This window comes from Narcine bancroftii, chromosome 10 (genome assembly GCF_036971445.1).
Source record: "Narcine bancroftii isolate sNarBan1 chromosome 10, sNarBan1.hap1, whole genome shotgun sequence".
NCBI classification, from domain to species: domain Eukaryota; kingdom Metazoa; phylum Chordata; class Chondrichthyes; order Torpediniformes; family Narcinidae; genus Narcine; species Narcine bancroftii.
Window position 1 is genome coordinate 74,332,513 of NC_091478.1, and position 12,636 is coordinate 74,345,148.

The window sequence follows — 12,636 nt, forward strand, 5'->3', positions numbered from 1 at the left end:
TGCACAATGGGTAGGGGAATGGGGCAGCCGTGCCTCACTGAACCAAATGGCCCACAGACATAAGCAAAACTGCACGGAATGTCCCGTCCTGGTCCCGCCGACACGAATCCCTGCCGTTTCCCGGGTCGGAACCGCATCTGGGACAAAGCGCCTGCTGACAGGTCGAGCAGGTGGAGCATTGAGGACCTCGGTCAAAGCCCCTTGTCCAGAAGGTGTGGGGCTGCTACCGCTATTGTTGAGCAGGAGATAAAGTCACCGTGGGGAGGGGGGGGGGGGAGAGAGATAAGGGACGGAGGGCAGAAGGGAGGCGGAGTGGGTTCCACTAGGAACCCATCGGTGATGCCCTCTCGCCCCGCCACCCTCTCCCGCATGTCAAAACGCTGGAGGGACTCAGCCGCTCTCGCAGCGACGCTGCTCGCCCGCAGCTGTGTTCTTACTGCAACCGCAGCGTCTGCAGACGTTTGTGTTTCACTCCCCTCTCCCGGCGGGCTCCACGTTGAGCTTTCGCCTTGTCTGGCCGAACGTGCAACCTTTCTCCCTTCTACACACTCCTTGCGAGTCGGACCATCCACTGCTCCCCCTTCACTCCGGATCAGCCCAGCACCGGCTGTGCGCTCTCCAGCGGGACCGCACTGAGCCAAGGGGGCGGCTCAGCTCGGCCTTGTCGGGGACCCCCGGGGCCGGACTCGCCCACCTCCTCAGGAGGAAGGCGAGCTTTCCTCACCTTTCCGGCAGCGCCCGGCTTCTGCGGCGGGACATCGGCAGTCGCTGCACCTGCACGAGTTTTCACACGAGCACGATCCTGCAACGGGAAACACACGCACACTGATTCGGGCTCCAACTCCTGGGGCTCTCGGGGCCCCGCCGGTCCGCCCTCGCTGCAGCATCAGCCCCCCCGCCCCGCCCCGGTAAGCTGGCGCTCCGGCCAGGCTCCCCGGCACACCGAGCCGCTCCCTGGGCTGCGGCAGCCGATCCATCGCCACTCACCGTCCAGGCACAAACAGGGCTTCGACTCGGACATTTCGGCGTCTTCCACCTCAGCTTCGATCCCTCGGCCGCTCAGCACTTGTCGGTCTGGTGCCGGCTGCTGGCTCCCAGCACGGTTTTTATGGGGCTGCGAGTAGCGGGCTGGGTGCAGACGGGAGCCGGCTGAGTCGGCGGCCGCGAGGGCTGATCTGCGCCCGTCCCTTGCCTTCACAGCACGGCCCTAACCATTGCCCAACACCCGAGGGTTCTCCCCAGTGTGCGCTCCGCTCCACTCGGTTGTTCCATCCGCACCCAAACCCCAGGTCCCGGGAAAATGGCCTTTTGTAAACTGGAAGACAAATCTCTGGCCCTTTCCCCCCACCCACAGGCATCGCAGTTAATTAGCCGTGTAGTGACCCGAGATAGGAAGCTGTTTGTGCTGTTTACATTGGGCCACCTTTAAACGTGACACTGATTACTTTTCCACTGAACACAGTCATTCCCGGGATACGGGAGACTCCTTTCTAATGGAATGGATGGGGGTTGTTTTTTTTCCATTGGTTTAATCTGCATGCCAGTGTCAAGTGACGCTGGGGATATGAATTGGGGTAGTCAATCCTCGGTGAGATTTCTTTTCCCAGAGACCCTTAACCTGTTAATTCCTGAGACAAGGTGCCCGTGGAAAAGGGGATTAGGGTCAGGGCACGTAGTGTGAGTGAGTGGGAAGGGGGGGGGGGGGGAACATTGTGGATATTGCTCAATATTCAGTCCAATTCAGTGCAGTCAAGACGAACTCCATATTCTATTGTTACGAACTAACAACCCTCTCAATTTTGTTAGGGGCTGAAGAGACTTTGTTAGCACTAACAAAGGAAGAGCAGTGGCAAAACTTTCCTGCACGTCTGAGGTTTAAACAAGGTCGGCAGATTTAAAACTTAGGGTAAGTTCAAAATAACAGTATTTATTAAACAAATAATAGCATTTCTTATCTCTAATTTAAACCCAGATGTAAGTGTGTGCGCGCATATCCCAAACTCTGAAAAGTCCATTTTAAAAGTTATGCATCGTTTTGGTGTTCCTTGAAAGCCTTACTTTTTCAGTTCAGAAATAATTATGAAGCACTTTTAAACATCATTATCTTCAGGCCTCTTTAACTCACAATCCTTTTGCTGATTTGTGTTGCAGAGTGTTTATTTCACACCAGTGTTTTCTTCTCTTGAATGAAGACTTTGCAATCTGTGTTCCAAATGATGAAACTGCCCTCTTTATTTTAAAAAGACAGTCAGAGGTAGGCTCTCTTATTTCAAAGCCACTTATTCTGTGTCCCTTTTTCAGGAGTAACATAGACAGCTTTCCGCACCCCCCCCCCCCCCCGCAGGAAATATTGTTGCTTTTGCAATGGATTTATAATTTGGGAGAATTTGGCAAAATTTAGAGTAGGTTTCATACATACACACATTTTAAAACAGATCTTATTTGAAAGACAGAAGATCTCTGGAGAATGTAAGCACATTTCACAAGTAGGTGCTAATTGAACTGATGTCATAAAATTAATGAACATTGTTTGGAACTGGAGACAGGCTGGCTACAAGTACCTTTCTGAAGGGTGCTTACAGGAAGGTCACTCCTGGTTTTTGTTTATGTAAGACAACAACTTGCGCAGAAGGACAGCTCCTGTTGTTTGCTGAAGAAGGTGGGGATTTTGTAAGTGAGGGAGTCACATGGGCTTGCTGGAAGTTTCAGTTGGAGGGAGAGAGGAGAAGACCTCTCAGCTCATGTGTGACACTGAAAAGCAGTTGAACAGTACAAGCCAGGAAGAGCTGGTTGGAACTGATGAAAAGTTCCAAAGCAGTGGATGGCTGGAAGTGTTATCAGTCTGGTGTTTCTCTTGGAATAAGAGGAACAGAACAGAACTCTGGTGGTAGCCTGAAGAAAGAAGTTACCATCTGGGGGAAAACTCTGATGGGGCAAGTTTCATCAGCGAGGCCTTGAGGTGACTAATGGTGTTATGGAAATCCTGGAATAACAAATTTCTCTCTGCAACCCTACAAGAAACTTCCTGAGCGGTAAACATACACGTGCACTTAGAATTAGAAGGGGGTTAATTTGGGTTAGTCAAGTATAGAGTTAAAGTTTGATTCTATTTTCATATTTAAAGTTGATTAAAAATAACTTTTTAAAAAACCACTTGTTTTGGTAAATGTCTATTGCTGCTGGGTTTTGGGGTCCTTTGGGCTCGTAACACTTTTAATCCTGTCTGAACAGGACGCCAAGTTCTCTAAAACTGACTTCTTTGTCTCTCATTTTGATCATATATTGCAAATCTCTCATGTTACATGATATGTAACATCATTTCTGTCTTTGCAGTTCATAATGCCTCTTGACGCTTATGTCCTAAAAGCAACTCTGTCCACTTACTTACAGAATCAAAGTAATTCACTTCGATGTTTCCCTCCTGTGCAGCCTGTCTGGAATTTACTAACAAAATGGCTTCAAACAAACAATACATTATTCCACTTATTTCAAGGACTCTCGTAAAAATCTTTTATCTCTCCTCCTTGCGACGCAACAGCAGACTCTTGGGCTTTCAAGCTGGCTTCTGTGGACATTGGTGTTTAAAATGCAAATGTATTTGTTGATGCTGAAGCCAGCTACGGAATAGGCCGAGTGGACCGTCCCTCAAGGGCTGTCAGACGCCACCTTCCTGATTCCGCGCTGACCGGAGCGCAGAATCCTTGGGGACTTCCCTACCTCGTACAACCGCGCCCAAGTCCGTTGCTGGGAATTCCGCAAACGGTCAGCAAAACAGCCAAAAGGCTCGGGTGTTGGGCAATGGTTAGGGCCATGCTGTGAAGGTTAGGGCCGTGCTGTGAAGGTTAGGGCCGTGCTGTGAAGGCAAGGGACGGGCGCAGATCAGCCCTCGCGGCCGCCGACTCAGCCGGCTCCCGTCTGCACCCAGCCCGCTACTCGCAGCCCCATAAAAACCGTGCTGGGAGCCAGCAGCCGGCACCAGACCGACAAGTGCTGAGCGGCCGAGGGATCGAAGCTGAGGTGGAAGACGCCGAAATGTCCGAGTCGAAGCCCTGTTTGTGCCTGGACGGTGAGTGGCGATGGATCGGCTGCCGCAGCCCAGGGAGCGGCTCGGTGTGCCGGGGAGCCTGGCCGGAGCGCCAGCTTACCGTGGCGGGGCGGGGGGGCTGATGCTGCAGCGAGGGCGGACCGGCGGGGCCCCGAGAGCCCCAGGAGTTGGAGCCCGAATCAGTGTGCGTGTGTTTCCCGTTGCAGGATCGTGCTCGTGTGAAAACTCGTGCAGGTGCAGCGACTGCCGATGTCCCGCCGCAAAAGCCGGGCGCTGCCGGAAAGGTGAGGAAAGCTCGCCTTCCTCCTGAGGAGGTGGGCGAGTCCGGCCCCGGGGGTCCCCGACAAGGCCGAGCTGAGCCGCCCCCTTGGCTCAGTGCGGTCCCGCTGGAGAGCGCACAGCCGGTGCTGGGCTGATCCGGAGTGAAGGGGGAGCAGTGGATGGTCCGACTCGCAAGGAGTGTGTAGAAGGGAGAAAGGTTGCACGTTCGGCCAGACAAGGCGAAAGCTCAACGTGGAGCCCGCCGGGAGAGGGGAGTGAAACACAAACGTCTGCAGACGCTGTGGTTGCAGTAAGAACACAGCTGCGGGCGAGCAGCGTCGCTGCGAGAGCGGCTGAGTCCCTCCAGCGTTTTGACATGCGGGAGAGGGTGGCGGGGCGAGAGGGCATCACCGATGGGTTCCTAGTGGAACCCACTCCGCCTCCCTTCTGCCCTCCGTCCCTTATCTCTCTCCCCCCCCCCCCCCTCCCCCACGGTGACTTTATCTCCTGCTCAACAATAGCGGTAGCAGCCCCACACCTTCTGGACAAGGGGCTTTGACCGAGGTCCTCAATGCTCCACATGCTCGACCTGTCAGCAGGCGCTTTGTCCCAGATGCGGTTCCGACCCGGGAAACGGCAGGGATTCGTGTCGGCGGGACCAGGACGGGAACATTCCGTGCAGTTTTGCTCATCTCTCTGGAATGATTATACTTGCCACAGAGGGAGTTAGTTACACGTTTATATGGTTTGTTAAATTGGCTCTGGGGCGGGTTGGTTGATGTAGCGGTTAGCTCAACGACTTTCCAGCTCCAGCGATCGGAGCGTGGATTCGAATCCCGCGCTGTCTGTAAGGAGTTCTCCCCATGTCTGTGTGGGTTTTACCCGGGTGCTTTGGGGGTTGTAGGTTAAAAATGGCCCGTAACCATGTTGTATGATAATAATTTAAAACTCCGGACTCAGAGGGAATTATGTCTCCCAACTGACCCTGTTGGTGCCTGGTGATGTAGGTCCCCAGAGTGTTGATAATGGGAATGTCACTGGAAGTTGAACGCTGTCCTCGCTGCCGGTCATGACCAGTGTGGGTTGCCTGGTGTTTCACTTGTCGTTCAAGAATCCCAATCAGAAAGTGGCCTCGGTCTCGTGACACTACGACTTTTATGTGGGAAGTTGCAGAGTATTCTGAATTAATGAATGGCACAAAAGTGCTGGAGAACCTCATCAGGCCACGCAGCATCCATCGAAAATAAAGGCAGTCCAAGTTCCGGGCCTGCGACCTTCTTCAGGAGTTGATCCTTTGAGTTCCTCCAGTACTTTCTGGAGTGTATCAAACCCAGCCTCTGCAGATGTTCCTGTTTGCCAGGTGACTGATGCAGTCTGGAGCATGGCTGGGGATGGAACTCTCCACCAGGACCTTCTGCACTGACCCCCGCAGTGGGTGGATTGGCTGCCACACCCACAGCAAGATTCCTCTGTGCTGGGCATGACCATGCAGTGCATCGGGGGAAGCTGGATTGGAGAGTGGGGGTGGGGAAATGATTCTGCTGATCCGATCCACTGTTGCTGACCTCATTCCTTTGCCCTCCCCTCCCAGGTTGCTGCTCGTGTTGTTCTGCAGGATGCACCAACTGCGCCAGTGGCTGTGTGTGTGAGGGGAAAACCTCCGCGAAATGTACCTGCTGCTCTTGAAGAGCTGACCCCTGAGGCGCACTGAGTGAGATCTGTCCCCATGCAGTGTAAACGCAACCATTGTACCTCTGTGCCAATGAGTCGTACCTTGTCATCAACCTCCAGTGTTCTTTGTGTTCCGAATCATTGATTAATGGTGTTTATAAGTATCATGCTTGATATCTGAAAATAAAATATCTTAATATCCTTTGATGACTGATACTCTTCATTAATAAGTTACATTTCTGACAGTACCTCAATAGGTGGGGATTGGTTTGGAACTTGATTGGGTGCAGCTGGATGAAATGATGCCATAAAGGCAAGATAAAGTCCAGGGCGGTATGATTGGGGTTTTTAAATCATGGTGTATTGAAGGTGACGGGATTGAATTAACTTCTCAGGGTCCAACATTTCTTACTGTTTCAAAACCAAAACTAAAGAGGACATAACTTCAGGTTAAAAAGGCGTCAATTTCTACTGTCAGAGGTTCTTGGAACTTGTTGCCACAGGTGGCTGTGGAAGCGAGGTCGTTGGATGCATTTAAGGCAGAGATTGACAGATATTTGATGAGTTAGGGCATCAAGGCTAAGGGCGAGAAGGCCGGGGAATGGGAGGATGGATCAGCTCATGATAGAAAGGTGGAGGAGACTCAATGGGCTGCCTTCTGCTCCTATAGCTTGTGAAATGGGAGGTGAGAGAAGGGCTGCTGTTCTGTTATGTGGCTCAGGAGTTGATATTGCACACTGCCTGGAGCCTTGCCATGATGGGGAAACCAGTATTTCATGTTCTGATGAGAGTTAAAGAATAAAAGCGCATCGATCTCAGTGATAACCTAGCCTCAGCATAGCCCCAAATCTTCCTGTTAGATTGTTGCACACCATGATCTCAAATTATTACCATGCCAGACATAATAATCAAGCTAAAATCAGTAAATGAGGACTTTTGTTATCTTTGCAGTTTTAAAGATTACTCATATGCTGCAAAAATATTCATACGAGTTCATGTTTCAGGTACATAACCTTTCTGCAGAGAGGGAAAAGAAATCATAGAGTTGGGGGAGGAGTAGAGAGAACAAAAGAGAATGTTTTTAGTAGGATAGAGACCAGGGTTGTCCAGGTTGCATATTGTTTCTGATTTCGGTTAATATGTGAATGAGGTCGGTGAGAGAGAAAAGAAGCAAAAGATTTTTTTTGGAACTATAAGCTGGAGAACAGGAGAATGCTGGAAATACCCAGAGATCAGGCACTACCCTTGGAAGAAAAGCCTTTGACTACCTTTAAGGCAGAGGTAGATAGCAAGTTATGGGGAAGGACTGAGTAACAAAAGCAGCTTGGGATTGAACCACCAAAATGGTATTTTCCAGACAGTATGGAGTAGAGTCTGCAGTAAAACCACCCATGGCAGAGCAGGCTTGAGTGTGTATGGGCTATGAGCCATACACCAATTGAATAATGTAAAGCCACGTAATACTATATTTAGAATGTAATGTCCATGAAATTCTTTAGCTTTGTCGAATGTAAGGCAGAGAGTCACCACTTTGTCTAGCAGGTCTCACAGAAACATACAGCACCTCCCATGTACTGACCAGGCCTGAGCCTGCTTAGCTTCCAAGATCAGACAATCTCGTGTATTCAGGCTATTAGGCTGGTTCTCCTCCTATTCCTGTACTACTTGGTGTTACAAAAGTTACTATTTCACAAATCATCCCCAATGATTGATAATGACACATTTGATGCAATGGCATGAAACTATTCTGGACTTAGATGTGAAAGTTTGTGTGATGTGTGTAATCAAATTTCTACATCTATGTTTTATTATCAATTGCCTTCATGTTTCATGTCTTCTACGTGTGGGCATGATGAACATCTGAATGACCCATCAAAACTGTATTTGAAAAGGCCAAACAACAGAAGGAATTTGAAAGACTCAGTAACATGTTGACAAAAGCATTTTGGGATTGAACCACCAAAATCAAATGGTATTTTCCAGACTGATGGATTGCCAAGGAGTTCGGTAAAAGAGAAACCTCTCAGTGTGGTCAACAGTCTGTGTATGAGCCATGTAGGAAATAACTTAATGATCATACCTCATTGTGGAAAGTGCATCTTGTGTGCACTCCTCCACCTCCTTCACTCTGGTCAATGGTACATCATGGTCTATCCATTCCAATATTTCCATTTTAATCCACCATTCTCTTTTTATCTAAATTGTCACCATTGATTAGGTAATCTTGAAGTATCCCAGTTAGTCCACCAGTTCTAACTCATGAGCTTCATCAAATGCACTGCAATTCGCATGCACCAACATGCCTCATAGACAGGCAGAACTCTGCCTTGTCCCCTTGTAAGAGTAACCCACAAAATACAACGGTGGAGGGAGGGGGGGGGGGAGAGAGATGGAGATTCAGTTGCTATCTGCAGAGCAAGGAAATATATATAAGGATATTTGCATTTTTTTTGAAGATTTGAGGAATTCCAGGCTGTCCGTAATGTCTGTGTCATGTGCGGCACCTCTTGTAACTTCCATCTCCTTTTCCCCTGCAGACCCTGAATGATGCCTTGTCTTTCTCCATTGAAATCTCATCAAAAACTGAGTCACCCATTCAACCCCTCACCCAACTCCTCCAAGCTTCACTATATTCTCTCGAACACAGTCTGCATGCCATTTTTGCCAGAGAAATTGAAGATGCATTACAAGTCTCCAAACCATTAACCAATCTCATGAAGTGCTTTTTAATCCTGTTTTATCTGCAAACTTCAACTCGCCATGCTGCAAACTGATTTGTTGGACATGGGTTTCATAATTTTGATTGGCCAATCCTGACTTTTTTGTAGAGATACTTACCCTTTAAAGCAAACCAAAAATGTTAAGATAATCAAGTATTTTGATAAGGTTGGTGATTTCCATTGCAATGTGGAAATTCAATTCTGGCAACTTACTGGCCACTTTTGGTTTTAAATGTTTGATGATTTCAATCTTGATCAAAGTGAGATGGTAGAAGCACAACTTTGTGAGTGTAGAAACAGGAAAGTACAAGAATGTATGAAATGAAAGGGACATGCCTGAAGGTGCAGAAAGTTACAGTAGAAAAGTATTGGGTACTTCAGAGAGTGTCATTGTGTGTTCTTCGCATGTCCTTGCACATCTATTAATTCTCAGTGTATCAAAGGGTAATACTGGATTAGATCCTGAAATTGACTATTTATGGAAACACCCCTTCATGCTGGTAGAGTAGATCTCAGCCACTTTGTCAGGTCTGTGGAAAGTCATAATTTGTAACAATCCTGTAATTTATAGACCAAAAGTAAAACCTGAAAGTCTGCACACATCGTGGTTGAACTAAAAATACAAAGCTGGAGAAACTCAGCAGGTCAAACAGTGTCTTTTATGTAGCAAAGGTAAAAATACATAACCAACATTTCAGACTGAACCCTTCATCAAGGTGTGAAAAAATATGGAAAAATTGCTAGACCTTTCCCAACAATTGCATATGGGTCAACAAGTGTGAGACTGCATTACTGGCTTGTTTTCATGGCCCTGAGTGTATGACACATTCATGGCCTGAATTCAGCGGCATTTCCTTCTGGTTCCAGTGTTTATATTTATCCTTGAGCTGGTTCCCAGGATCAATTCATTTATTTTCCTATTTGTGCCAAGCTGCTAGTATTAACGGCACAGTATGAATAGTTGGACTGGGACAGATAAAGGCTTGGTTTCCAGGATACCCTCTCGTCTCGGAAATGATGCATGTTACAAACAGTCTGCTGTAGCAAAAATGATCATTCATGTGAATGAAGTTCACAGCTTCCTTCCATCACTCTTGGCAAGAGGATAAGTAAACACATACTATGGAATTATGCAATGTGAATACTAATATGCATATGTCTGCTACCTTTGTGGTTTTAAAGTCTCACACGTTTATTTTTGAATATCTGAAACATGAGGTGGTGGGGTTGAAAGCATTAAAGTTTTGTTATATTTATTGTGAATTGGACGAATTGGAGGCTTCTCCTGCTCACTGACTGTCAACACAGACACACCTCAAGGATGCATGCTTAGTCCACTGCTCTACTCACTATACACCCCTGACCGTGCAGCCAGGCACAAATCCAATGCTATCTACAAATTTGCTGAAGACACCACAGTTGTTGGCAGAATCACAAATGGCAATGAGGAAGTAAACAGGAGGGAGATAGATTGTTGAGTAGTGTCACGCCAATAACCTGCACTCAATGTTCACCAAACCAAGAAGATGATTGCGGACTTCAGGAGGAAGTCAGGAGAAAAGGTACAGGAGCCTAAAAGGTGGTTTATATGAATGTTTGCATTGTGATGCTGTCACAAAACAATGAATTTTGTGGCTTGATCGTGACAATAAATTCTGAATTTAATTCTGATTCTATATTTCAGCAAAAGTCATTGCAAACTTATTAAATCTCTGCATCAATGTGTTCTGAATAACAGCATCCACAATAACGTAATGATGTGTTTAAGCTTTGGTATCTGCTGGGCAGATGGAAACTGTGGTGAACCATGGCAACCATATGTGCAGTGTTTGCATCTCAAGGAATGTTGGCTTAGAATTGATGAGCCTTGAGTCTGGAATTTGGATATTTGGCTGTAGAAGGTAGCCACTTCCCAGAAGAACTGACCAGTCAAGAGTGTTAGGAAGTGCAAATGGAGGCGTCCTGGAGATCAGAAGGGAGCTTTGAGGTGCCTTAGCCTTTCACTTATCATAAGGGTACACAACGTGAGCAAGGAAACTGAGCAAAGTGACCCCGTGATTGTGTTATGGAGGGACATGGAAGCTGACAGGATTTGAGAGTAATTGTGACAGAACGGATAGTGGGATAGTCTTTTGTCTATAGCTGTGAGTCTGAATCCTGATGGTTGCATCCCCTGCACATCACCAAGGTTAAGGGCATTCCTCAGAGCTGCAGAAGAACCTAGAATTGGAGGGATGGCCCCAATGTTGTGGTCAAGTATGTGGGCTAGCAATGTAGATAGGACAAGAAAGGAGGATCTGCTGGAGGAGTGTGTGCAGTTAGATTCATTAAATAAACAACAAAGGAACTGATCTTGAGTGTATTGGTTCTTCCATGAAAGGCAATAAGATCAAAGTGATCAGTTTATGAAGTACTTAGGGAAAGAGGGAATTATTCTGTTGGGTGGGCTGCGTGAATTAGGCTGCAACTAATGTCCTAGGGAATCAGATAACGAGCTGCAGTGATACTTTCAACTGAACATGTAAAGGGAAGCATAAAAGCACAGAAATACTGGAGAAACTCAGCAGGTCTCCCAGTGCCAGTGTCTATAAGAGGTAAAGTAAAACACAGAATACAGAAAATACTCTGGTGAGGCAAAAAGAAAAAGACCAGGAGAACAAAATGGGCATTGATAACCAGAATCTATCAGGAAGGACAAAGCAGTCATAGAGCTGCTGCTATGTCAAGTCTGTTCAGAGAAAAAGTCAAAAGAAAACAAATCTAAAAGCTCTGTATCTGAATGCACTGAGCATGGAAGAGAAAAAAAGGGTAACTAAAAGTTATTGCAGAGATATGGTTACAAGATTGGGAATTAAATATTCCTGGATACTTTAAGAAGAGGAAGGCAAAGTGGAAAAGGAGAGTTAGCTCAGAATATAAAATATAGAATAAAGGAATAGACAGAAAGGTTCTTAGCTCAGAAAATTAAGATGTATAATCAGTTTGGAGGGATTGCAGAAATAGCAAGGCACAGGGAACATTGGTGGGATTGTCTTCTTCCTCATCTTTGGCAGTCCTTCAGAATTGAGAATGATTTGTTTCCATTCCCAGCTTTGTCATTCTGAAGTGGTTGATGAGGTTTCTGTCTGTGGTTCTTCACTGGGCTTATTGACCACATCAGAACCAACAAAGCCAGGAATGAATGTGGATTAAAGCAAAAACACAATGCTGGAGAAATTCAGCAGGTCAAACAGTATGCTAAAGGTACATAACCAACGTTTCGGGCTTGAGCCTTTCATTAAGAATTTTATTTCAACCATGGAGTCGGCAGACTTTGGTGTTTTACTTCCTAATAAATGTGGACAGATGGGCTGCTTTTGAGGAGGTGCACTCCTTCTGCTATTTAAGCCCACATTTGGGTTAAATCTTCGATGAATTTCGGAAATGAGGAGTCTGAATAAACTCCAAACTGATTATTGATGAGCAGCTTATGGGTGGGAAAGTGCCAATCTCTTTCTCCAACGACAAAACCTTCCACATTTTTTTTTACTTAGGAGAGTAGTTTGGTATCAAATTAATTAACCAGTATGGATTTACCGGTTATTTAGGATGATGCATTCCTGAGTAAATTTCCACAAAGTCAGGTGGATGTTGGTATATTAACTGTATTGGAACAGTTTGGTCAGATGTGGAGCTAACTCCAGAATCACGATCTGCAGCATTACAGCCTTCATTCCTCCAGCACATTCAATCTATTATTTCAGCCAAACTGGATCAAGACTAACTTTTGTGATGCACACATGTTAGGTGATGGCTGAGATGGAGCATCTACACAACATTGCTGAATGAAGAAGGTTTCAACTCCTTGGGATTAGATTTCTGTATGCTGCCATGATTGAAATCCTCCTCACATCAGCAGCTGTTCGTCAATGTACAACATGGCAGGACTATAGAGAAGCG

At 46.8% G+C, this 12,636-nt stretch overlaps 1 long non-coding RNA gene across 3 annotated transcripts; it reads left to right on the forward strand.

The window, feature by feature from the left end:
- The first annotated feature begins 833 nt into the window (after positions 1-833).
- Positions 834-6,179, forward strand: LOC138744752 (uncharacterized). 3 transcript variants are annotated; one of them, XR_011345751.1, is made up of 5 exons: positions 834-908; positions 1,807-1,906; positions 2,152-4,066; positions 4,252-4,329; positions 5,898-6,179. It is a non-coding gene; the product is annotated as an uncharacterized lncRNA (long non-coding RNA). The 3 variants fall into 3 exon arrangements; XR_011345752.1 differs by lacking the exon at positions 834-908 and adding an exon at positions 1,574-1,588; XR_011345753.1 differs by lacking the exon at positions 834-908 and having other exon boundaries at positions 1,892-1,906; positions 2,152-3,801; positions 3,842-4,066.
- The last annotated feature ends 6,457 nt before the right edge of the window (positions 6,180-12,636 follow it).